Source organism: Euphorbia lathyris, chromosome 2 (genome assembly GCF_963576675.1).
Source record: "Euphorbia lathyris chromosome 2, ddEupLath1.1, whole genome shotgun sequence".
NCBI lineage: Eukaryota > Viridiplantae > Streptophyta > Magnoliopsida > Malpighiales > Euphorbiaceae > Euphorbia > Euphorbia lathyris.
Window position 1 is genome coordinate 130,010,509 of NC_088911.1, and position 27,494 is coordinate 130,038,002.

Below are 27,494 nucleotides of genomic sequence, written 5' to 3' on the forward strand. Positions count from 1 at the left end.
TATAAACCTTATATCGATAACATATTTCCTCTATGAATATCACCTTGACTTATTTATTTTCGTAAAACCTGTATAATCAAATCCTCACAATAAGACAAATCAATATAGATCATTCTTATACCCATCATCCTACATCCAATTAACAACTTCAACTAAATTTAAGTTTCTCATCAAACTATATGGATAACAAATACGATTTACTTAAATCGCAATGTGAAAGTTTTTGAAATCTCCAAGCAATATCATCAAACACAATAAAAGCCTAAATTTTTTATAATGTCATTCAATTTCTTTATTTGATCTATAACTACTTTATGTAAATTTAGACTATAATAAACTTCAATCTTTTCTCCAAACCATATAATCAAGGAAGATAGAGTACCTAAATTATGATAATCGATGTTTTGTTTTTTCAAACTTCAAATAATATCTCTACATCCATAAAAGTCAATAAATCTATAATATCATTCGATTTTCTTATTTGACCTATAAACACTCAATTTGATCCTTATATAAACTTAAACCATAAAATCACACAAACTTCACTAAAAATAACTTCTATTAACCATATATGTACTACAAAATTTCAATTATCAACATATCTATCCTCTTATATTATATTTATCTCTTAATTTCCTACCTCAAACTATGCTTAAGATCAGAAAAATTTGTCCTCAAAATTCATATTTTACTTATTTCCTCAAACATCAAATATATTCTCCCACATTACTTCTCATTGATCACTACCATCGGTATCTCTCTAAACATCATTTATATAACTCTCAATAATTCTAAACCTCAACCCGATAAAATTCAACAATAGATTTGTACTTTGAATGCGGATATCATTTATTCCAATTACGATTCCATAACTTATTAACCTCCTATCCTAAGCTCCAATTTATAATCAACCTCCAAAATAATTAATTGAAATCTCCGCATTTTCGGTTTCTTAATCACATATATATGAACTTCAAAACTCATCATATCATTTCAAAGTCTCCTAACCTTACTTCACATCTGAGATACGTATATTTTTCAGCCACTATTAAACTCTCAAACATTAATTCCAAGTCATACTAAGGAGAAAAATCAAACAAAAACCAAATTCTGGTTTAAAGCTAAAATGGCCAACATATGTCGTTTCCAGCATAACATTTTCATACAGAGTCCGATTAAGGCGATTCAAAAACCTCTGGAAACGTAAGATAATAATAAAGAACTTTCATTCAGGACTCTATGAAAGATTCGGCCTCTATCTGGTCGAAAAATGCATCATAAGATTAAGATGCGGATCTGATTCTCCCGCAACACTTATATAGACAATTCTCTATTATCTCTAGATGTTCATACACCCAATATTTTACTAACCATCAAATCTCATTTCTACCATTCATTAGCTAGTTACTCAATCCTCGAAAAATTGCAAATTATTCCTTAGCTTGCATCAAATATCCATATTCCTCCATTACTATCGATTATTTCTTAGCTATCACCAAATATTCATATTCCTCAATTACTATCGATTATTTCTTAGGTATCACCAAATATCGATATGTCTCAATTACTATCAACCTTAGGTCCGAAGAATTTAACCTAGAGCTCTGATACCAAACTGTCACACCCGACCCTAAACGACCTCAATCGGCATCGGGTGTGAAATAGAAAGATCATAATCAATACTTAGGAGTCTCCAATTTATCTCAATATCATATTATATTACAATTGAAATACCAAAGTTCTAACCATAATTCTAACAATAAGCAGCCAACTTCCAAACCTCATCTAATCGGTCGGTAACCTTCTCTATATCCTGTACTTTATCACCTAAAAACATTAAAACATTTCAAAACGTGAGACAAAAATCTCAGTAAGAAGCTATCAGCTATAAAAACCAAGTTTACTTAACATAGCTACATATATACATTTAGAAAGTGATTTAATCAAAACCTTATAAAATATACTCAAAACCCAAGTTCATATAATTTTATTAAACCAATTAATAATCAAATAAATGTTTTATCAAACCAACTTATAATCAAATAAGTGTTTTATCAAACCAAATCGTATTCAAGCAAACATAAAAATTATATCAAAATCAATCATAACCAAAAACATAATCCAAATGAACTTAAAACATTGTATCCATCCTCGAGTTTCTCCCCTTAAGTATCAATCAATAACCACATATATAGTCGAGACGTCTCTTAACATTGCCTATCCCATATGGTTTTACCCAACACTTCGCTGCCATACCCAATAGGTCTTCAGACTGTGTACACAGGCCATGTCCCTCACTGAACATGGTCTTCAAATATAAAACCACCGATCCGGATAACTCTCGATGGATATAAAATCATAAAATCATAACGTGCTCAAATATCATTTCACAATCAAATTCCAAACTATTTCATAATCATAAATCATTTGGCTACAATTAGCCCTTTTGTATCATCAAAATCATATTTGGACTTCAATCCAAAATAATAACAATAATAACCGCAACCGATTTCTCAATCCAAAAACAATTCGTAATAAATCATCAAATTCCTTTTGTTCAATATAGATATATATTGAAACCAAAAACATATATGTATATATGTAAATCAACCAAATTAAAGCCTTAAATCAACATAATCAAGTAAAATCTAAAATTCACATAGAAGCATAATCAATAGCTTCGTTTGAACCATAATTTCACAATAAAAAGCAAAATCGTGAAAAACCCCAATTTACAAAATTCCTGCATAACCTTAAAATATCACTTTCTGAAAATTCTTTGATTATATATATATCCATATACATAAAACTCAAAATATAGTTGAAAGTTACTTACCTTGGCTACTAATTAAAGACCACAAACCCGTTCAATTCGCCTCTAAACTCTGTCTAAGACATTTCCCTCTAAACACTGCCGAAACTCAAAAACTCTTTGGCTATGACTTAGATCTATGTATAAGGATACTATGTTTCAAATTTCGAGTGATTCGGATGGTTGAATCTCCATAAATCAAAAAAACGGTGGAGAAACGGTTCAGAGAAAACAGATGAATTTGAAATGAATAAAAAAGAAAAGAAAAGAATAAAGAAGATGATGAAGGAAGATATGATTCCAGCGAATTTGGTGATATATATCCAAATTTGACAAATATCACGTTTGATTCTCTATCTTTTTATAATCTTTTAAAATTATCCTAAACTTTTAATTTACACATAAAACTATCAAATTAACTCCAAACTTTTTCTATAGCACCAAATTAATATCACACGCCTAATAATTATAATATATATTAATACCAATGTATAAATTCTAGAAATCTAGACACGGACGTGACATCCTAGCTCTTTCCAGACTCTACATCAGGAAACTTCAGTTGATGCGATCATAGGCCTTCTCCAAATCCAACTTAAGAGCTACAATGCGTTTCTTACCCTTCCTGATCTTCATAGTGTGGACCATCTCTTGGGCAATCACCACATTATCCATCATTTGTCTACCGGTCACAAAACTTCCCTGATTCTGACATATGATCTCAGGAAGAATGCAACAGATTCTATTGGCCACAATCTTTGTAACAGTTTTATAAAGAACATTACAAAGACTGATAGGTCTCATATGCAAAAAGGAAGTAGGCTTTTCAATTTTAGGAATCAGAACCAGAAGGGTTCTATTCACCAGCTATATATCCTGAGAACCATTAAAAACACCTATGATAAAATTATAGATACCTTCCTTCACAGCCTCCCAATGCTTATGGTAAAAACCAGCAGGCAGGCCATCAATCCCAGGAGCTTTAGTAGCCCCAATACTAAAAATGGCTTAGTCTATTTCCTTCAGGGAGATAGGGTGAAAGGCATCCTGAATGCTATCCTCTACAATCATAGGAAAGGTAGCAACAGAGTGAGCCCTCTCCAGATGAACAGGCTCCTCTTTAAACAGATCCTTATAGAACTCCAGGGCTAATTTCCGAATCTCCTCATCTTTATACACCCAATCACCATTAGAGTCCTTAATGGCATCAATTCTGTTCCTCTGCCTTCTAATAATGGTAGAAAGATGGAAATACCTGGTATTACGATCCCCATCTCTTATCCAGGACTTCCTAGACTTTTGAAACCAAAGAAGCTCCTCCTGTCTGAGCACAGCTTCCAGCTCCTTCTGAAGGGTTATGAGGAGGCCATCCAAACTGTGATCAAACCTCACCTCCAACCTACACTGAATGCCCTCCATCCTATTCAATAACTTATTTTTTCTTCTAATAATGTACCCAAAGACATTTCTATTCCACCCTAGCACATTATTCCTGAATCCTTCAGCAACTTGAAGGACATTCGAGTGAGGTTTCCAATTATCATGAACGAAATCCTTAAACTTAGGATGAGACTCCCAAGCCAACTAATAACGGAACGGTCTCTCACCCCTAGGACGATTGCCTCTCAACAGCCTAAATAAAATAGGACAGTGATCCGAATGACGGAACGGGAGATTTAACACAAAACTCTCAGGAAAAGAAGTTTGAGCTAAAACATTAGCGTAAACCTTATCCAAACGAACAAAGGTACTGTTGCGCTTCCAAGTGAACTTATGACCAGAGGCCCCAAGATCAGAAAGCCCACATAAATCCATACTATTCTTATGGTGAAGGCAGCGATTAACATAATGATGCGAACCCCCTCTCTGATCACTCATAAAAGCAATATCATTAAAGTCACCCGCCACAAACCAGGGCTCAGAAATACTGACACTCATAGAATAAAGAACCTCCCAAAGCCGTTTCCGATTGGCTAAAATAGGGTCAGTATACACCAGGGTAATTAAAAAAGGATTACTACCGGAGACACTCACTTTACAGTGAATAAACTACTTATCCATGCTAATAATATCAAAATGAACCCGATCTGGCTTATCCATGCTAATAATATCAGTTTTTTTAATAAGTTGTGAAATCTCTTTTTTTTTCAAATGCTAAAAATTGTAACTTTTTCTAAAGTAGTTTTCCGAACTTTTAAAGAAAACGGTTTTGTGTTTATTAAATGTTACTTTTAAATGGGAAAAATGTTTTTAATGTATTGAAAAGCAATACTAAACGAATCCTAGTAGATTTACTTAAATGTTAATAATTTGGTATATTGAAATAAAAGATAAGAAGTTTAATCCACCGTCATCGAAATAATTAAAGGAGATGTTTTTGTGAAAAATAAAATATGACCTTTTCACCCTCAAAGTTAATTTTTAATTGTTATTTTTACTATTTTCAAAATTCACTTTATAATTAATTTTTTTTTTACTTTTTCTTATAAAATGGACAAGTCAAAAGAATACTAAGAATTAAATATAATAAGACTTTTTTAAGAGATTATTCATTTATTGATGGTAATTTAAATTAATAGTTATGCTTGATTGCGAAATGCGATATGTATCCTTTTGTTTTCTATAATAATAATATAATATTATATATATTTATAAGTACAATATTTACCAGATTTATCATGATTAAACCCATTTCCATTTAAGTATTATATAGCCAGAGATTGGAATGCTTATGTAGCCTTGCCATGTAGGGATTCTGTGCCGCCTGGAGCTGTGGGTTTGAACGCTGAGCTGAGGGTGGACAAAGCAGTTGATGGGTTGTAGGAATTCATCGCACCAATCATGAGGGAGCTACAACATGTTGGTAATGCTGCGACAGCATCTTGGAGGTCGCCACCTATGGGAGCAGTCAAATGTAATACGGATGTAGCATTGTTTCCGAATGAAAGATGCAACGGGCTAGGAGCAGTCATAAGGGATGAGTTAGGCCGGTTTCTTTTCGGGAGCAGTTGTTTAATTAAGGCAGTCAAGGAACCAAAGATTATAGAAGCACTTGCGGTACGTACATGTTTAAGTTGGCTAGCCAGCTAAAATTTTACACAAGTTGTTTTTGAATGGGACTCCAAATTAGTTGTTGAAGCAATCACTTCAATTCGGCAAAGATAATAGGGAGTTTGGTTCGATTATTCTAGACTGCAGGACCATCATCAACTCGCACCCTGGTTTTAAGTTTGTTTTAGTCCTCGTTTAGCAAATAGGGCCGCACATTTAGTGGCAAGGCGGCCTATTCCGATGCTAGCGATTGTTTTTTCAGTGTAATGCCTCCATGGCTTGAGAACATTATTCGTGAGGACGCTAGTCGTATTATTTAATGAAGTTACAGTTTTGGTCCCAAAAAAGTATTATAATTAAACCCAATCCCATTTAAATCTATTAAAAAAATATTAATTTAGTATTTGACTGTTTAAATATCTACGTAACACTTTTTTTTCCTTCTTTTTGAAGAGAGAAAAACTCCATTATCATAATAGTATTGGAATCGACAAAATTAAAGATGTTACGTATTATATCCCTATCCGAAGTCATAAAGTCTTAATAGCATAGATGTAACACTTCGATCTAATACTGTTAAGCCCAAAATATACCTAAAATATCATCAATAATTACATCAATATTGCTACGAATTTATGCTATTTATACCTATTTAGAATACTTTTACTCCCGAATATGTTTCTTTCATGCAAGGTACATAAATATTTGGTAAAATCCAAATAGGAGTAAAAGAGCTCAAAAATAGAAGAAAAGCCCTACAAAAGGAGTCGAAGACGACGAAAATTAATAACGCCAAGTCGAGGACACGAACGAGAGCCGAAGAGGTGAAAAACGCTTCGTGCCGCGACCGCGGCCCCCAATATTCATGGTCGCGACACGCGTCCCTCAGCCCCTCCTTCCTTTCGTCCGAAGTACAAATTGTTGCTCCCCCATTCTCGGTACGAGCAGGAGTTTGAAGAAGCTTAGTTGCACACTTTCGTTTTCGACGAAACGCGATCGTTTAGGTGGATAAAGACGTCCTTTCACAATGGACATGACTCTCCACAACGGACACAACACTTCAATCACGACTCTTCAACATCTATAAATAAAGTATTGATTTGAGAGTTGAAATGATTATTGAGAGAGTTAGATTAGTGCAGAGTTTATGCAGAAACTCTGACTCAGAAATGAGTTAGAGATTAGAATTTCATTTCTGTTCAAAGCAATATGATGTACACACATTGTTTATTCAATAATAACAAGTTTAGTAGCGTTTAGACATTGTTCCAGTTTAGTTTTCATTTTGGTAGTAGACCGACCCAGTCTCTATTACGAAGATTCAACGAGAAGATTGAGTAGAAGATCCGCCCCTGAGCCTGACAAACTCTAACGAAACCCAAGGAAAGGATTGATCAACCCATTCACTTGCAAGCCGTCGAATGTTTCCATGCTCCATGTTCTCTGTAAACTTGTATCAATTTATATTTCATCTAATAAAGTTTGTTCTATTCGATAGATTTTTATGCAGCACTTATGGTAACCAATCCACTAAAGTGACTGCTGGTGTTTTCATTAAAACGTAGTTTAATTCAAAATCTTTACAAGGAAACTTTGTTGGACACTTAGGCAAATTATTATCTCGGTAGAGTTTTAATTTGGTTAAGGGCAATTATCCCGGATAAGGGTTTTGTCGTGTTCAAAGCCAATTAATTAGAGGTTCCGTCATTTATTTCATCTTTATAATTCGTACAAAGTTTAAAGTTGTTTTTTTTGCTTAATGCAAACAAATACATTCGTTTACTTTTCTAAAAAGTTCTAAAGTTCCTATCTTGCAAATTCATTCTTAAATCAGAATATTTTCTAACGTTTTCATAAACTAACCTAATTCTCATTCTAGCAATTTCAAAACCAAAACCGATTAAACGATTTTTCCATATCATAAACCTAAAAGTAAATTTAACCGATTATAAATAAGTTTTGTTTAAAAAATGTTCCCTGTGGGATCGATATCTTTTATTACTACAAGCGTATACCGTGTACTTGCGGAAATCGCTCAACAAATACCATGTAGATATTATCCGCTCTGGCCCAAATCCAACATATTGGGTCTCACGGCTTTAAAACGTCGTGAGGCCCAATATGTTGGATTTGGGCCAAAGCGGACAATATCTTCATGATATTGGACTAGAACAGTCAAGAATTCGAATGAATCATGACAAACCTATTAATTGGCGGAATTAAAAACACAGTAAAATGAATCTGTATTGTACATACTATAAGTTGAGGGGCACTCGCGAATCGCATCTAAGAGTTCGTCAAAAATTAATATAAAATGTGTTGTTGAGTCCTAACGTAATTTCCAAGGACATTACTAGCTAATTTCTTTCCAAATTCATTTATCAACATTTATTTATTGATAAACAGATTCAAATAATTTTAGGTATCTACTGCATTAGGAATTTTCACATGCACATTAATGAGCAAGCGAATTTGCTCATTCACCGTTAGATATAGGCTTATTAAATTTAAGTCTCATGATGCTTTGAATCTCCACCTTAGGATTCTAATAAGCCTGGATCTAACCGTGAATGAACAAATTTTACATGTTCATTAAGGTGCATGTGATCAAGACTGCCTACCACATTCGTATCTATCGTCATCTCTACTTTTTTTTACTGAATTTTGTTGAAAATTTGTTAATAATATGGCCAATAAATTTTGGTCCGTTGGTAATTTTTTTTTTTTGGTTTTTTACTTAAAAGATGCTATATTCAGAGCATAACACTCATTTTGACCCGAAACCAAAACTTTAAAATCAATTAGGATTCTAAACTATCAAAATCATCAATTAGCTCATTGAATTAAGAAAAATCATGAATTGTAAAATTAGAAAATGTAACTTATTTGATATATATAGACTGTAATAATATCTATATTGGCTCAAAATGGTTTGACAAAGAGAGTCTGAAATTTTTTACCTGAATGATTTTCGATGAAATTCAACTGATAATTTTTGTTTAAAATGAGAATCAATTAATGGTTTTTGCTTAATTTAAAAATTTGATTGATGATTTTGATAGTTTAACATTCTAATTGATTTCGAAGCTTTAGTTTGGAGAATTAAAATGACTAGTGTTATGTCTTATATTAAGATAAATTTTACACAATATAAGCAACTCTTTTTTTCTTTTTCTTTTTTGGCCTATAAATAAAATATGTATGTTTTAATTATCAGACACACCGGAGTAATGTCAATGTTGGAATTAATGGCATCTTATCATTATACATAAATATAGTTTTTTTCATTTTTCTTTTTTGAAAAACTATATGCTATAGTTATTGAAGAGATAATCACTTTTTTTTTTAGTTATAAAATGAGATATCACTTCTTGTGGCATAGAAATAAAATAGAATAAAACAAAATCAACCTTAATTAAACGTTATATAAAGACGTGAATTTGAGATCACTAGTTTAAGCGATTTGAACACCACTCAATCCAACCTTAATTAGTTATATTGTAACATTGATAGGTATTGTATATGAGAAAAACTAAAATTACAGGGGTAGATGTATTTTGACTGAGGTAATTATGTTACAATTTAGGGATCATTTAATAAATGTTAGTAAACGCTTAAATTTAAAATATTAAGAACATATTTGATTCAGCTATTAACTAATAATTTTTTTTACTGAAAAGATGGAAACTTTTATTAAAGATCATAAGCAAATGCAAAACCAGCAAGCGGAGGGGACTCCCAAACCAAGGCCCTCGATCAGACTCAAACATCATAACTCTGCCTAATACATGAGCACATTGATTCGTTGATCGACGAACAAAAGTAACCTCACAATCACCTATATCTCTTAAAAGAGATTTACAATCACTTATAATATCAATAACTGAATTGCTGTTAGAATTACACTTTAGAGCATAAACTAACATTTGGGAATCCAGTTCAACGATAACACGCGACCATCCTCGAACTTTAATCCAACTCAACACTTTATGACACGAGAGAGCTTCTACCAGAAAATGGCCAAGACAAAGTAACTGACCGTTTTTGTATATTTAGATTTGTATTATATTAGTCAAGAAAGTCATTGATTTTGGCACAAATAGGATGCTCAATAATGAGAATCCCGAGTACAAGAAGAATGTACCTGAAATACTCAAAACATTACAAACTTAATCAAGTGTTTTTCTTTTGAATAATGCTCATGTTTAGATTGACAGAGTGTGCGAAAATTAGTGTTCAAAATAGGTACACGTTTCAAAAGCAAAGAACTCGGTGTTTCAAACACTAGTGTCATAATAATTGCTGCAACTTACTCAGTCGCAGCAACATCTGACACTGAATCCGGTAATTGGATCACCGGGTTCTTTTGCTTCCGAAACTGGTACTTTGGACACTAGTGAAAATATAAATCGAAGTTAATTGTCGAAGATAATTGGATCACCGGGTTCTTTTGTTGATAGCTAGTTGGCGGATAAAGCAACTAAAATCTACCAGCAACAGTGAAAATATAAATCGAAGTTAATTGTCGAAGATAAATTTACCAGCACTCCTGAAACAGCCATTATAGGTACCAACCCAGGTAACAAACTGTTTGCCTGGTATGTAAAAACATCATAAATGGAAATTAGCACTTAAGGCCTGAAATCTAGATAGAGTGTGCAAAATTATGTACTAATTAATCACCTTGAGAAAGAACGAAACTCCTGTCAGGAAGCTGCCTAGGAATGTCCCAGCTGCAGAAACCTTCACTCGCATAGGCGAAACAATATATTTAGAAATGATTTGAGAACTTAATTTGCAGAATAAGAAGTTATGTGTATGAATACCATTATTAGAGGTTTTTTTCCAGATTTGTCCAATAATAATGCTCCACATATGGTTATTGGAACCTGAATCAGTTTTAGATGCATCAGCTTTCATCCGAACCAAGAAAAAGTTAACTCGAAAAATGTTTTTTTTTAAATAGTTTGACATGTTAAAAACCTGAACTAAAGCATAAGCTATTATCCCCATTGTGCCAGAAGAAAGTCCTGCAAATAAGTTTCGTTGTTGGATCAAGAATAAATCAACAGGCGAGATTAAGAACTCTTACCGGCTGATACAAAGGTTTCACTAACATAAAACTGAATGCCATTGATTCCTACAAACTGCTGGAACACCATCAGTGCCACTCCAACCTGAAAATCAGAAAACAGGAGAGTTTCAAGATGAATGCACATCATCGAATCTCTCGAAATCTAGTTTCAGGCTCAGAGCCAAGGGTTTGAATGTTGAACTGTTGAAAACCAGAAAGTAAACAGTCACCAAAATACATGATCTTTGTTTAATCAGATGCTTCGTAAGTTAGTTCCAAACAAGTACTTGGATTTCATTGGCTTCACGAGTAACATCAGCATCTTTCTCGCGAAGTTTCTGCAATGAAGCTAGGAATTCCTTTTCTCGGCCAACTTTCATCTGAACAAGAGAATGTTTAATCTCATCTCGTAGTACGGTCATATAGATCTCTAATTAAGCAACGTGGGATATCTTACATATATATATATATATTCTTACCAGCCATCTAAGAGACTCTGGAACAAAAAACAGACCAGCAAGCAGCAAAATGCACGGACTAATAGCTTTAGCAGTCAGTGTTTTGGAATTTTTAAAAACCTTCCCACATCAAGCCACAAATAATTCTGAAACAATGCCATTACTTATTAAGTAAAGATACACATATTTGCAAGGAAATCTCAAGAATCAAATGGCGGATTCGAACATACTTTAGAGAAGAAAACAGCTAGCCATCCCGAGATGCAAATTATCAACGAAAATCTAATTGCCTGGTTGTTAAGTGAATCATATGAAGCAAACTGGAGTTTAGTAAAAATTATGGCTTGGAATTGGAAACAGAAGTTACCCCTTTTCGACCGAAATAGTCAGTGATCGGACCACTTGTTATAACACCGAGCATTGCACCAATTGTTAGTATAGAACCGAACATGGAGTACTGAGATTCGAACAGAAAATTAATCTATCTGCAACTTAAGAAAACTTACCCTGCAGCTGGAAAAAGAAGAGAAGAGATGAAACCTGAGCTGTAGTTAGATTAAGACTTTCCATGATTGCAGCTTGAGTAGCCCACCTGTGGAAAAACATGACTTAAACCAGCAAGAGTATGTCATAAAATGAACCTGAAATTGAGAATGAACAACTTACACAAATTCCAAATTGAAAGGATCCACAAATAGCAAGGGTCTGTGGTATAGAGAGAATCAAATCCTCCACATTTAGATTAAGTGCCCGTTTGTTTCCATTTTTCGAAACTATTTTTTTTCTTTTAATTCTAAAAGGAGATAAAAAAAAGTGTTTGATAAAATTTCAGAATAGCTGCTTTAACTAGAAAAAACAACTAATATCTACTACCTATCAGTAACATCAAACCACAAACACAAACAGTTGAACCAAACATATCCTAGATGTTAGGTTCGATAGCCTCAACCTTTGCATCCACATTCCAAGTTTAACACTCATGCTCTTTTCCATTTCTTCTTTAACTTCCTCTCTAACTTCAGCTTTGATTGAATCCAGTGCTTGATCATAAATGTTGTTGTGGTTTTGTGAATAATCGTATGTTTATTCATCAAAAGAATAACCTATTTATAGGCAGATTACAAATGTACAGATAACCTAGGTTAACTAATCTCCTAAAAATCAGGAACTAATTTCCTAACAATCAGCAATATACAAAATAAGATAATCTCTAATTAGTTAGTATCCTTAAGGGATAAATACCAAATAACTAAAAGATATTTACATAAATCTACACTCCCCCTCAAGCTGGGTTATGTATATCATACATTCCCAGCTTGCACACTAGTTCATCAAAAATAGTCCTAGGAAGAGCTTTGGTAAGAATGTCGGCAGTTTGCAGTTTTGATGGAGTATAGATAGTCTGAATTGTGGAATTTTCAATCTTCTCAGTGATGAAGTGTCAATCTATCTCAATGTGTTTTGTTGTGTCGTGTTGAACTGGATTTTTAGCGATACTGATGGCAGCTTGATTATCACAAAGCATTTTTATAGGTTCTCCTGCAAAGAGATTCAGTTCACTCAATAATCTTTTTAGCCAAATCCCTTCACAAATACCAAGAGCTAGAGCTCTAAATTCTGCTTCAGCTGAACTTCTAGAAACTACTGATTGTTTCTTACTTCTCCATGTCACTAGATTACCCCAAACGTAAGAGCAATATCCTGTAGTACTCCTCCTAACTTTCTTATCTCCTGCCCAGTCTGCATCAGTGTAGACTTTGACATCTCTGCAATCATTTTTCTTGAATAGAAGCCCTTTGCCAGGATTCATCTTGAGGTACCTTAAGATTCTAGTAACTGCTTCCATGTGTTCTTCGGTAGGATTGTTCATGTATTGACTGACGACACTAACCGATAAACCAATATCAGGTCTGGTATGAGATAGATAGATCAAGCGACCAACTAATCTTTGATATCTTCCTTTGTCCACCGGTGTTGTATTTATTTCTAACCCAATTTTCTTATTGGAGTCCATTGGAGTTGAGACTGGTTTGCATCCAAGCATTCCTGTTTCCTTTAGTAAGTCTAGGACATACTTGCGTTGAGAAACAAAGATGCCATGCTTTGATCGAGCAAATTCCATGCCAAGAAAGTATCTAAGACTTCCAAGATCTTTAATCTCGAATTCCTTAGATAGGAAGTCTTTCAATCTTTCAATCTCTTCCTTGTAATCACCTGTCATTATTATGTCATCTACATAAACAATTAGGATAGCTATCCTTTTATCAGATGAAAATTTCACAAACAAAGTGTGATCTGCTTGACATTGAGTGTACCCATTTTGAGTGATTGATTTAGTGAATCTACTAAACCATGCCCGTGGAGATTGTTTAAGGCCATACAAAGATTTCTTGAGTTTGCAAACTTTTCCCTGGTTTGAAGAGTTCTCGAAACCTGGCGGAATGTCCATATAAACTTCTTCTTCAAGGTCACCGTTCAGGAAGGCATTCTTCACATCAAATTGGTGTAGGGGCCAGTCTTTATTTGCAGCAAGAGATAGTAATACACGAATAGTGTTGAGCTTTGCAACAGGAGCAAATGTTTCTTGATAATCAATTCCGTAGGACTGAGTGAATCCTTTAGCAACAAGGCGAGCTTTAAACCTCTGAATACTACCATCTGCTTTGTATTTGACTGTAAAGACCCACTTGCAACCCACTAATCTTTTTCCAGGTGGTAGATTTGTGATTGTCCATGTGTTGTTTTTTAGCAAAGCATCAATCTCATTTTGAACCGCTTCTTTCCAGTGTGAATCACTTAGTGCCTCTTGAATAGTGTGAGGAATCTGTATATTATCAATGGTGGAGACAAAAGCATGATAGGATGGTGATAATATTTTATAGGAAACAAAATTGCCAATAGGATGTTCCATACATTTACGAACTCCCTTTCTCAATGCAATAGGCAGATCTGAATCATCATTTATTTGAGCAATATTATCAAGGTCAGAATTACTTAAACCTGAATGAGCCTCTGAAAGAGAATTCGGTTCCGATTCATGACGGTCCTCTGGATGTGTTATGTGCTCTATATCGTTACCAGATTTTTTCTTTCTTGTATAGACAAGAGTTTCTCTGTTTTCTGGTTCTTGATGAGGGGCAAGGATCATAGATGGACTTGTCAAAGATGGACCTAAGGATTGGGAACCTAAGGGATTAGACTGAGGACTAGATAAACCTTGATTTTCTATGACTTGAGAGGTGGAGGGACCCTCATGATAAATGCCAATAAATGGAGTGTTGATACTTGGAGCAGTATCCCAAATATGAGATTCACTAGTATTCTCCCCCTGAATCTCATTTTTATAGTAAGCCTGATTCTCAAAAAATGTGACATCCATAGAATTATATATTTTCCGAGTGATAGGAGAATAACATTTATAACCTTTTTGATGAGAGGAATAGCCAATAAAAATGCACTTGATAGATTTGGGATCTAACTTACTACGATTTTGAGAAGGAAGATGAACGAAGGCTGTACAACCAAAGACCTTAGGATCAAGAAGAGTTATGAACCTCGTGTGAGGGAATGATTTCATGACAGTGTGACACGGAGTTTGAAAATTGAGTACACGAGAAGGCATACGGTTAATAAGATAGGTAGCTGTCAGGACAGCTTCCCCCCAGAGATATTTGGGAACTTGAGTAGAAAACATGAGAGAACGAGCAACTTCTAAGAGATGTCTATTTTTCCGTTCGGCAATCCCATTTTGCTGTGGAGTATTGACACAAGAGCTCAAGTGTATAATACCCTCTTGGGTGAGATAGGAACCAAGAATGGAATTGAAGAAATCTTTAGCATTGTCGGTCTTGAGGATTTGTATTTTAGTGTGAAACTGAGTTTGAATCATAGAGTGAAAATTCCTAAAAATTTCACTAACTTCTGATTTTGTTTTCATGAGGAATACCCAAGTTAATCTAGAATGATCATCTATAAAAGATACAAACCATTTCTGTCCCGTAATAGCATTTACACGGGAAGGGCCCCACACGTCACTATGAATCAATGAAAATGGTTTGGATGATTTATATGGTAGTCTAGGATAGGTATTTCGGGTATGTTTTGCAAGTTGACAGATTTCACAGCAAAAGGAGTTTGGATTTTTATTAATAAATAAGGAAGGAAACATCTTTGACAAATACAAGAAATTTGGATGACCAAGACGATAATGCCATAACATAATATCACTATCTTTATTTGAAATAGACTCATTATTTAAAGAGAACAAACTGAACTTCTGAGCTGTTCCAATTGGTGGAGTGTGATCTTGTAGGATATAGAGCCCAGAACACATCTTAGCACTGCCAATCATCTTCCCCGAATCCAATTCCTGAAACACACACAGACTTGAATAAAACTTAGTCACACAATTGAGATCACGAGTAAATTTACTGATAGATAGTAAATTACAGTCTAGTTTCGGCACATAAAGAACAGATGTGAGAGTTAGATTCTGATTTATTTTTACTGAACCCAAGCCCTCAACCTTAGATGATGTACCGTCGGCAATTTTCACTGTATGATGTTCTGAGCTCGGGTGAAACTCAAAAAAAATATTTGCATCACCTGTCATATGATCTGATGCTCCAGAATCAAGGATCCAAGGATTAGTAGGTCTTTTATTGACAACAAGAGCTACTGAATGATTACCTTTCATGGCTAACAGCCCTGTACCAGGTGTAGTTATGTTGGACTGACTCAGGAGTTTCTGAAGTGCCTCTAACTGTGCTTTAGTAAACGGTGATGAATCAGATCCACTTTCTGTTCCTTCAGCAATGATACTTGAAGTGGCAGCAGTATGTCCATGAATTTCCTTGTCTTTCCATGACCTGGGCTTCCAATCTGCTGGCTTTCCATGAATTTTCCAGCATGTTTCCTTGAAATGTCCAAGCTTACGACAATGATCACACCATGGACGTCCCTTCTGTTGTCGATTAAATTGGTTGGTACCTTGGAATTGTCCTCGGGCAGCAAGGACAGAGGAGTCCTGAGCAGCTGGAAGGATAGAAGAGCCCATCATGACTTTCTTCCTGCTTTCTTCATGTCGAACCTCTGAGAATGCTTCTTTGACTTGAGGAAGTGGCTTGGTACTCATGATTCTACTCCTGACTGCATCAAGATCCTTATTGAGGCCATGGAGAAACTTGAACATTCTCTTTTTCTCCACAATGCTCCTGTATAGAGTAGTATCTACAGGGCACTTCCAAGAGTAGGATTCGAACAGATCCAGTTGTTGCCAATAGCGTGTAAGAGTGTTGAAGTATTGAGTGACTGAGGTATCTTCTTGGCGGAGATCATAGAGAGCAGCCTCAATTTCGAATAATTCTGATGTATTTTCAGAACTTGAATAAGAATCTTTTACAGCATCCCATAGTTCTTTAGCTGTAGCGTACAAGAGAAAATTTTCTCCAATCTCATTACTCATGGAACTAATCAGCCATGACTTAATCATGTGATTATCAGCTTTCCAAGTTTTGTACTTTGGATCATCAGTTTTTGGAGCAACTACCTCTCCGGTGAGGTATTCCTCTTTCCCTTTTCCACCGATATACATCATCATAGATTGTGACCATTGGAGATAGTTGTGGCCATTGAATTTGTGGCTGGTAACCAGAGAAGCAGCCTCGGTACCGTGAGATGAAGAGCCAACTATGAGAGGTGGGTTCGAGATTAAGGAGGGATGGGAGGCTGTGTTTTTTTCTGTTGCCATGGTGTTTTAGGTTAAGAGCGGCTTGAGAAAGAGGAGAAGAACGGCTGCTTTAGGTTAACACCAGGAAGGACGGCTGCTTTAGGTTAAAAAAAAAACGCTGGAGAAAGATACGATTAGAGTAAAGAGAGCTCTGATACCATGTGGTTTTGTGAATAATCGTATGTTTATTCATCAAAAGAATAACCTATTTATAGGCAGATTACAAATGTACAGATAACCTAGGTTAACTAATCTCCTAAAAATCAGGAACTAATTTCCTAACAATCAGCAATATACAAAATAAGATAATCTCTAATTAGTTAGTATCCTTAAGGGATAAATACCAAATAACTAAAAGATATTTACATAAATCTACAGTTGTTTTGTACCGGCTATAGCAGCAGACTCCGTACTCCCTTTTGCTTTCTTAATAGTTCCCATCCTACAAAATGAACCTGAAATTGAAAGGATCCACAAATAGCAACTAGTGAACTAAGAAGAACCATCCCAAGTGATCCATTCTCCTCAACAAATGAACCACTCACATCCTCCTGTATTTTCTTGAGCTAAAACAATGAAAGATCAAAAGAGTTGTAATTAAATTAAGCACTGTTTTGGATGAAAGTAAGACAAATTAAATAATATAAACAAAACTAAACAAACTCCAAGATTGCAAAGAAATTAGCAAGAATTAGTCAGCAAAAGGACCCGATACTGACATTTTAATGACCCGATACTGAAAGCATCAACAAAGATTGGAGTAGGAATGAAATATCAACAAGCTATTGAGTTAGACTATTACAATTGAATTCCTGGTTCCCTCTTTCAATTTGGTTGTTGACAAGTGCATAAAATTTCCTAGATTCAGTTAGAGCAAATTGAAGAAGCAGTATTTATAAAGTCATATAGTCCTGAATTTCTTCCAGGATTTTTCCTTTGGTTTCTGGCACGAACTTTGCCACAAATAGGATGCTCAATAATGAGAATCCCGAGTACAAGAAGAATGTACCTGAAATACTCAAAATATTACAAACGTAATCAAGGTTTTTTTCTTTGAATAATGCTCATGTTTAGATTGACATAGGGTGTACCAAACTGGTGTTCAGAATACCGATTTCAAAAGCAAAGAACTCGGTTATTGTATCACAAGATTCAATGATATCTTATACCGTTGGCATCAGCATTTGACATTGAATCCCGTTATTGAATCACTGGGTTTTTTTTGCTTCCGAAACTGGTGTTTTAGACACCGGTCTTATAAACACTCTAACAACTAAAAGAACTCGGTGTTGCAGCCTCTGACGCTAAATCTGGTAATTGAATCATTGGATTCTTTCGCATTTGAGACCGGTGTTTTATGTACACAAAAACAACCAAAAGAACTCAGAGTTGCTGTAACTTTCTTAGTTGCAACTGTAACAACTAGATCCGGAGTGGGTGTCGCCAAGATATATGGCCTGAGCAAGGAGCGATCCTCTGAATCTCATATCGGAAATATAGATTCAATTACTAGGTTCAGTGTCAGATGCTGCAACACCGTGTTCTTTTGGTTGTTAAAATGTCTATAAGACCTGTGTCCAAAACACCAGTTTCGAAAACAAAAGAAACCGGCGAAACAACTACCGGATTCAGTGTCAGATGTTGTTGCAACAAAAAAACTTGCAGCAACTATTATGATACGAGTGTTTGAAACACTAGTATCAAATATCACTCACTCTGGTGTTTTATAAATGTAAATGCAACTTCTCAGTTACAAATGTAAGGACCTGTTTCGGAGTGGGTGACGCCAAATAGAAAGTTTGAGAAAAGAGTGGACCTAACGGGTGGCGACGGAGTAGGAATGAACTGAATCACACGTAGGAAATGGAGAGAGAGTGACTAGGGCTTATTTGTAGGGTGTGTATTCAATATATGTAGACGCGTTTTAAAGCCACAAGGCCCAAGGTATTAAATTTGGACCAAAGCCACAATATCTACATGTTATTGAATAAAAGCAACAACAGTTTGCATTAAGAGCAACAACAGTTTAAACAAAAGGCAACATATGCTAAAAGTACCAAAATATTAATATTGAAAGTTCAAAAGTACGATAAACATATTACCATAACAAGCATAAATATGGTAAATCGTTCTTGCTTCATCAATGTGCATCTGAATCAAGGGTCTGTGGTATAGAGAGAATCAAATCCTCCACATTTAGATTAAGTGCCCGTTTGTTTCCATTTTTCGAAACTATTTTTTTTTTCTTTTAATTCTAAAAGGAGATAAAAAAAAAGTGTTCGATAAAATTTCAGAATAGCTGCTTTAACTAGAAAAAACAACTAATATCTACTACCTATCTGCAACATCAAACCACAAAGACAAACAGTTGAACCAAACATATCCTAGATGTTAGGTTCGATAGCCTCAACCTTTGCATCCACATTCCAAGTTTAACACCCATGCTCTTTTCCATTTCTTCTTTAACTTCCTCTCTAACTTCAGCTTTGATTGAATCCAGTGCTTGATCATAATGTTGTTTTGTACCGGCTATAGCAGCAGACTCCGTACTCCCTTTTGCTTTCTTAATAGTTCCCATCCTACCAATAACATATTCACGACCATGAGAAGATTCTCCTTGGAGGAGTATTTCCTCAAGATTTTCTGCTCCAGAACACCTTTCTGCGATCCTTAACTATAAAAATAAAATTAGAATTTTCAATAAATAAAATATACTCGTAAGCACTCTAAACAACATAGCTAACACAAAAACATTAACAAGGCATTGAAAACACAGAGAACTGCCATGTCAAACATTAATAAGGCAAATTTAAAAAAATATAAAAATTAAACAAGCTCAGTGACTATTCAAAAGAAACACTGAAATGGATTCACAAGCTCAATGCTCAGCTATTAAATAATTGCATCTAGTTTGCAATCTCAAATTACAATTGCCACTTTCAACGAGCGAAATCGATTCAACCTAAAAGATATTTTAGCATACAGTTTCACAGAGTACTACAGCAATCCTCGATGCCTTTATATATGCACTCAATATTAGACTATGTATTTATTTGTTATTTATCTGTATCATTCTGTTCCTTATCTCTAGCCGAAAATATAGGATCAGTTGTTGACTATAGTTGTTCACTACAGAGTGAACAGTATTCTGTATAAATACTAAACTACACATTAATAACAATAACTGAGAATCATATTGTTACAGTCATCTTCTATATAACTCAACCATTCAATGCAAATGAATGTTGAGGGAATCCTAATCCATTTAATAGTTTTTGTTCGGCTTAATACATAACTTCACATTCAAACTTGTAACTGTGCTATTTGTACCTATCACATACAACATGAGCTTCTACATTTGGATCTATTAGACACCTAACTTATCAATTTTGGATTTTGGAAATCCTTATTTGTTAAATTTGGCAAAATTCAAATTTGACATGACATGTAAAAACATGCTTTTCTTTTTAAAATTTTTGATGCCAAATCAGCAACAAATAAGGGTGTCCAAGGTCTAAAATCAACAAATTGAATTGTGTAATTATGTATTAAACCGTTTTTGTCGGTAAATATAGTGTTTTTATGAATTAATATATCTGCTGGTTGTAAACCTCTCCATTTTTCAACAATACCTGTGAAAAAGACTTGAGAACAGGGTGAATTAAATGGAAGTTCGCTTGAACATACCCAACTTCCTCAGCATCTGAACTTCATCTGAAGACCAAGCCAGTAGTCCACCTTCCAATTGGGAAATAAACTGTCAATGGCCAGAACCCCATGGCTCCCAGTAGTCCAACAACATCATTGAAAAACGGCAGAAGCATAGCTATCACTGTGCTCAGTATTACAAATATAGTTCTCCACAAAACCCAACAGGTATCTCGTATTGTGCAGTCACGAAGTTACTCTTAGGCCATTTACGAGCACTCCATTTCTCTATAAATGCAAATAGAGGCGGGCAAAACACCTACAACTTCACACACATGCTTGTAAATGCTTCTAACATTCTTGCTATATTGTCACATTCACTAATGTAAATGTAATGTATATAGCTGATATACACCAACAAGGTGGACAACGATGGCCAATAGGGATTCTAGCAGACAATGATGGCTACAGGAGCATTATCACCAAAAGCTGCATATCCTACTTGTTACACAAATGCTAAGCAGGGTTGCTTTCTTCATGGTTTCGTATTCTGCTGGAGGAGATATTATTGCATCCTGCAAAAGTATAACATTCATCACTTGTCCACTTTAATCATATATATGTCACACTTGTGTATATATAGAGTGTAGTAATTACCTGAATTTCAATAAGAACAATAGAAAAGGAATATACAAAAGCAATGGATCCCAGTTGGAAAGATTATATCATTACCTACAACTTTGCCAATACCCAAACCAAGACTCTTCAAATTATATCTCATCATTTATCTGCAACTTCACTCCTGCTGCTGTCACAAACTATTACAGATAACTGTTTGCTTATAACCCAAAAACAGGATGCAATCATTGAGAATAAAGCCCGAAGTAGAATTGTTGAGGGAGTCACATGATAGCCTCTCGATAAGGAGTTGTGAATCGGTCTTAATCAGAACATCTGTTCATCCGTTATCTTTAATCCAACTTAATACTTCTTTGCAAGACAGAGACTCGTTAAGTAGAGCATCCAGGGTACAGTCAAGAAGGCCATTACAGCAGGCCACAAAAGAGCTCGCAGGCATCCCGAGCAAGCAAGTCGAAGCCCACCAAAGACCGATCAGAAAATAAGGCGGCATCAAAGTTTATCTTGAGCTTACCATTTGGCGGAGGCTGCCAAGGAGGCGGAGGAGCTGGTCCAGCATGTTAAAAATCCAAGTATGTTGAGGAAAACCTTGGCTTTCACTCCTTCTCTAATATCCAACCCTTCTAATATTTCATCTATCTTTCCACCGAGTAGGAGTTTCAACAAGGTGTTTCCTTAATGGATCTTCTCCCAAAGGGGTAAGAATTGATGCAGCTAAAGAGCTTTTCATCTCAGGTACGTCTATACCTCTAAGCTTCAGTAGACTTAGAAAATTAGACCACGTGTGTGCATTTTCATCTTCAAAAACACTAGAACCTGAATGGAACATCCTTGCTGATGTGAATCAAGTTAGAATGAGTCCACTTTTGCAAAATTGATGTGCAAACAATGGAGAACAAGTGAGAATTCGTAGGATCACTGGATAGATCAGAGCTGACAGGAAACTGAGCTTCACCAAAGGAAGCTGCAGCGTCATTCTCATACAAAGATAGTTCAAAACTGTCAAGTAATAAATTGTTGTTTGCTCACCAATCTCCCTAGAGACCACCTCATAGAAAATACCATTTTAGAATTATTTTCAGTATTTCTCTCACAGAAAATGTCTGTAAACAACATAAGCTAACACAAAAACATTAACAAGGCATTGAAAACACAGAGAACTGCCATGTCAAACATTAATAAGGCAAATTAGAAAAAAAAAACATTAAACAAGCTCAATGACTATTCAAAAGAAACACTGAAATGGATTCACAAGCTCAATGCTCAGCTATTAAATAATTGCATCTAGTTTGCAATCTCAAATTACAATTGGAACTTTCAACGAGCGAAATCGATTCAACCTAAAAGGTATTTTAGCATACAGTTTCACACAGTACTACAGCAATCCTCGATGCCTATATATACACACATAATTATGCACTCAATTGTGGTTGCAATAGGCATTCTATGTTCTAGTAATCACTAGAAACTTGCACTTCACTTCTTTCATCCCTCCTATCACTCAAATGTCAAACGGCACCCCTCACGTGTTCAAGGTCGAATTGTTACATATAATATGTCAAGCTAAATTTATTTTTAAGAAATGAAGTAAAATCGACCAGTTTAAACAACCTCTCATTGAAAGAATTGAAGTAGAAATTTCTAATGACAACATACACTAGTAAGACAATTTAAGCAAAACCATATATTTTTATTTCAATAATATTCTTTAAGTATAAATTTAAAGTTAGGTTACCAAAATATAAAACATGCTAAAATTCCATTGTGGTTCTATCTAAACTCAGGAAGTAATCAATTATTTTTATTAATCTAATGAATTCTATATAGAGTGGTTCCAATAAAATAAAAAAAAAACTAAAGGACATATAGAAAAGAATGGATGGAGTAGTTTCCATTCCAGCAACCACCTGTTACTAATTACTGAAAGTTATCAGATAATTAAAAATTTATGAAATATAATCACAAGCTGAAAAAGTGGAGGAGGGTGATCGAGAGTGATATGAGTTTATTGAGGAAGACCTAAGCAAACTTGGAGGAGGGTGATCGAGAATGATATGAGTTTATTGGGGATTGAGGAAAATATGGTAGTGGTAGGAAAGAGTGGAGGGAGAGAATTTGTATCGCTGACACGGCTTGATTTCAAGGTTTTATATGATTGTTCATGTTAGCCAACCCCGAATCATTTCGGGACTAAGGCTTTGTTGTTGTTGTAATCACAAGCTGAGTCAATACATAATTTGCAAAACTATGAAAAACAAGCAATTAATACATATCAGCTGTCAAAATTGCTCTAACTTTGTCAAGAGTAAATAATAAATGAACAGATCTTCCTCTCTCAAGACTGCAACTTCAAACAAATTTCTAACCTCTCCCAGATTATCATAACTATATTCAACCCGTGAAAAACTCGATGATTATATTGTTCAAACAATGTTAATGTTGCTGAAAATGTAGAATTATTCAAAAGAAATCTGATGATCTTCTTCTTTATTCTTCTGTTTTAGTTCTTTAATATATCACCGGGTTCAGTGACATCTAATATCAGCGTCACAAGTACGGAGTCAAATGTCAGAACAGTTGTTGCAACATTTGACATTGAACTCTTTATATTCATAGGGAAGATCTGCAGCAATTATCACATCATTATACTTAGAAATATCTAATATAGCTTATTGTTTATACTTGTTTTGATTGTGGAAATCGTATCCATATCCGTTGTCGGAATACTTTTTAATATCTGTTCTCATCCCAAACCTTGTTATATAGAGTTCAAAAAATGTTTCTTAAGATTTGGTTTTAAAAACCACAAAACTTCTATGATGACAGATCGAAAAAAAAAAAAGTTACTAACAGAACAAACAGAGTAAAATAGAGGAATTCATCAAACAGAAATTCATAGGAATTAATATTGAGAAAATTCTAATCATCAAACAGAACAAACAATGCAAAAATAGAGAAATTCGTATCAGAACTGAGCCTCTTCCAACTAATAATTTCAAATCCTCAAATAAATAAAAGAACATAAATAGTTAAATACAATATAAAAAGATAAGTAAATTAAAAGCATAGTTACTTTCTTTGTTTCCCTTTATCTGAAAAATCTGATATCAGCTTCTTTGTCACTTTACCGCATTGGGTGAAACCAAAGTCTCTACATACAAAACTGCCGCATTCACAACGTTTTGCATACGAATTTCATCCAAGTTGTTATTTTCTCTTCGCGACCTGATAAACTCTCGAAGACCATGAGATATGACTTCATTCCTCGTAGAAACCCATAAACAACGCAACTGGTGCAGTGGATGCTTAATGGCAATGGTAAACAAATGAATCCAACCACCATATTCCTTCTTCATCCATATCTGCCTGTCCTTACAAAGATATGCTTCATCAGGCTTTAAAAGGGAAACACAAAGACATCCCCTGTGCTCGAATAGGTATGCAAGTGGAGATCCTGTGGAATTCCATGACCTGTCTACTGGTAATTGCAGCTTCTCAAATGTCTCGTTGGCTGCATTAAAAGCTAGAATTTCCAAACCAGATAGAATTGTATCCACAACCCAATGGAATATTCCATTTAAAACAAAGGAACCGAAAGACAGGGAATCCCAACGGTAATATTCAGAACCAAGAGGACATGTAATTGTTTTCCATGAATTTGATTTCATGGAGAAAATGGTGAATCTGAATGTATCCGTCGATATAACTATATTAAAATCACTAGTGACCAAATCATAACCGAACCCCCAAAACCAACGGGGTTCGCCGTCGTCATATCCAAATTGTACTTCCTCGACCAAATTCATATCCAAATTTGATATTTTTCTACACTCTCTGGTCGATGGGTTCCATATAGAAAAGGTTTCCCAAGAATCATCGGTTACACAAACTAATCCACAGCTTGAACCTATAGGTATCCAATTAAAAGATAATTTCTCTGGAACATTTATAGGACCGGATAAACAAGAATCATCAAACAATTGGCTTTCATAGTCTAATATTTGAACCTGAACCTGAGAGTAAGAGTCAGGTCCAATTGTAGAGAGTAGGATTTTAGGGTTTTGAGATGCTTGTTTACAGTGAAGATTGATAAATAGAGGATCAGAGATCAAAGAGTACCATGTCTTGCTAGCTGTTTTGAACCGCAGTGCAGATTTTGAAGGCAGCTTTGACAGTATATCAGCGATGATGCCCTCGGGGATGTAATCTACTTTTGTCATCCTCAATCTCAGAATGAATTTCAATGGCTTTGGATCGGCATTTAAAGGCATACGATTCTGAGAATAAATATCCATAGAGAGTTCAAATTCGGAAAGAATTCTATTCCTATTGAAATCGGATTAAACTCTAATTTGGGATTCTTTAAAAAAATAATTATTTAATTGGTATTAGTTAAAAAAAAAATTCTATCAGGAGGCTGTTTTTTTACTATGATTCGAAAAAATATACCATTACGGTGGCTTTGTGAATAAAAAAAAATTCGATTGCAGTTGCTTTTTTCGGATTTGGATTTCAATGAAGTATATGTTTTATTGTTTTTTTTGTGAATTTTGTACCTTTTATGACTTTTTATGCTCTTTGTAGTCATTTTCGTCCAATTGTGGATTTTGTAAGGTTTTGTACCTTTCCCGTTTCTTGTTGTACTTGTTATTTTCGTATTTAATGAAAATATATGCATTCTTATAAAAAAAAATTATTAATTTTTTTTAAAATAATAAAATTATATATATTTAATTAAATATTAATATTAGATAAAAATTCTACTAATAATAATATTTATCGAGATAAGGGTCAAATTAAATTCCAGGGATAAAGATAGGAGTCTGTACTCTTCCGACTGTTTGGACTATTATAACTACGAGTAGTTTCAGTCTTCATGTTTCCATGAAATTTGAAGTTGTGGTCGTTCTGATCGCATGTTTGACTGTTATTTAGCTACACCAGACCTTCTAAACCAATTTGTCGACAAATTGAAGTAGTTTCATACATTTTTTTAACTAAATTAATAATACAGTAAAATATTTTAGACAGTTTAGAAAAACTAAACCTGTTACATATAAATAAATCACAATTTTTTTTGAAATTGTTTGTGTCATTAATGCACTAAATATTTTTTTAGTAATGTATTAAATATTTAACTTTAATGTTTTAAGCAAGTATAGATTTAGCCGTAACGTTTCAAGCAAAATGCAAATTTAGCCCTAACGTATGAAATTGTGCAAATTTAACACTACCATTTCCACATAAGGTTACTTTTAACCATACACTATCGAAAATTTAAAAAGACTTATTTGACTGTTATTTAGCCACATCAGACCTTGTAAACCAGTTTATCGATAAATTAAATCAGTTATATATATATTTTTTTTTATTATATTGAAACGTTAGTGTTAAATTTACACAATTTCATACGTTAGGCTAAATCTGTATTTCGATAGTATGCGGTTAACATTGATCTTGCTTAGAGATTATACAAAAAAAAAATAAAATTTGGTAGGGGATTATACAAATTAAATCGATATTAATATAATTTATATATAATTTAATTTTTTTTGTATTATTTCTTTTATAAACTTTATTTTTATTTTTTATTAAATAATAAAAAAAATTTTAAAAAAAAATAAAGAAATTTTTTTACATATAAACTAACTGAGATTCCTGTCCAATGCTCATTACGGCGCCTTCTGCGCCGTAATGAGTAATTAATTAAAAGAAAAATATATTTATCATCATTATGATGTACTTTTTACTGTAATGGTACAATCTAATCATGGTTAGAAAAAACAACCGCTTGTAAGGATTAATTTTTTAACTGTAACAAACCATGAAATTATTTATTATCTTTCCCCCAAATAAAGGTTCAATCCATTGAAATCATATATGGCTTTATTTTAATTTCGGGTTAAGGTACAAAAATGTCCCTAACGTTTTGGTTAAGGAGCAATTTTTCCCCTAACGTCATAAATGGTGTAATTTTGCCCCTAACGTTTGTAGCCAAGAGCAATTTTACCCCTAACATTGGTAATTTGGATCAATTTCAGAAACTATTATAAAACACATATATTTTTGTTCATTATTTTGCAC

General features: G+C 34.3%; 1 pseudogene; it reads right to left on the bottom strand.

Moving 5' to 3' along the window:
- Positions 1-9,931: 9,931 nt before the first annotated feature.
- On the bottom strand, positions 9,932-12,388 carry LOC136217481 (sugar transporter ERD6-like 16; annotated as a pseudogene).
- Positions 12,389-27,494: the final 15,106 nt, after the last annotated feature.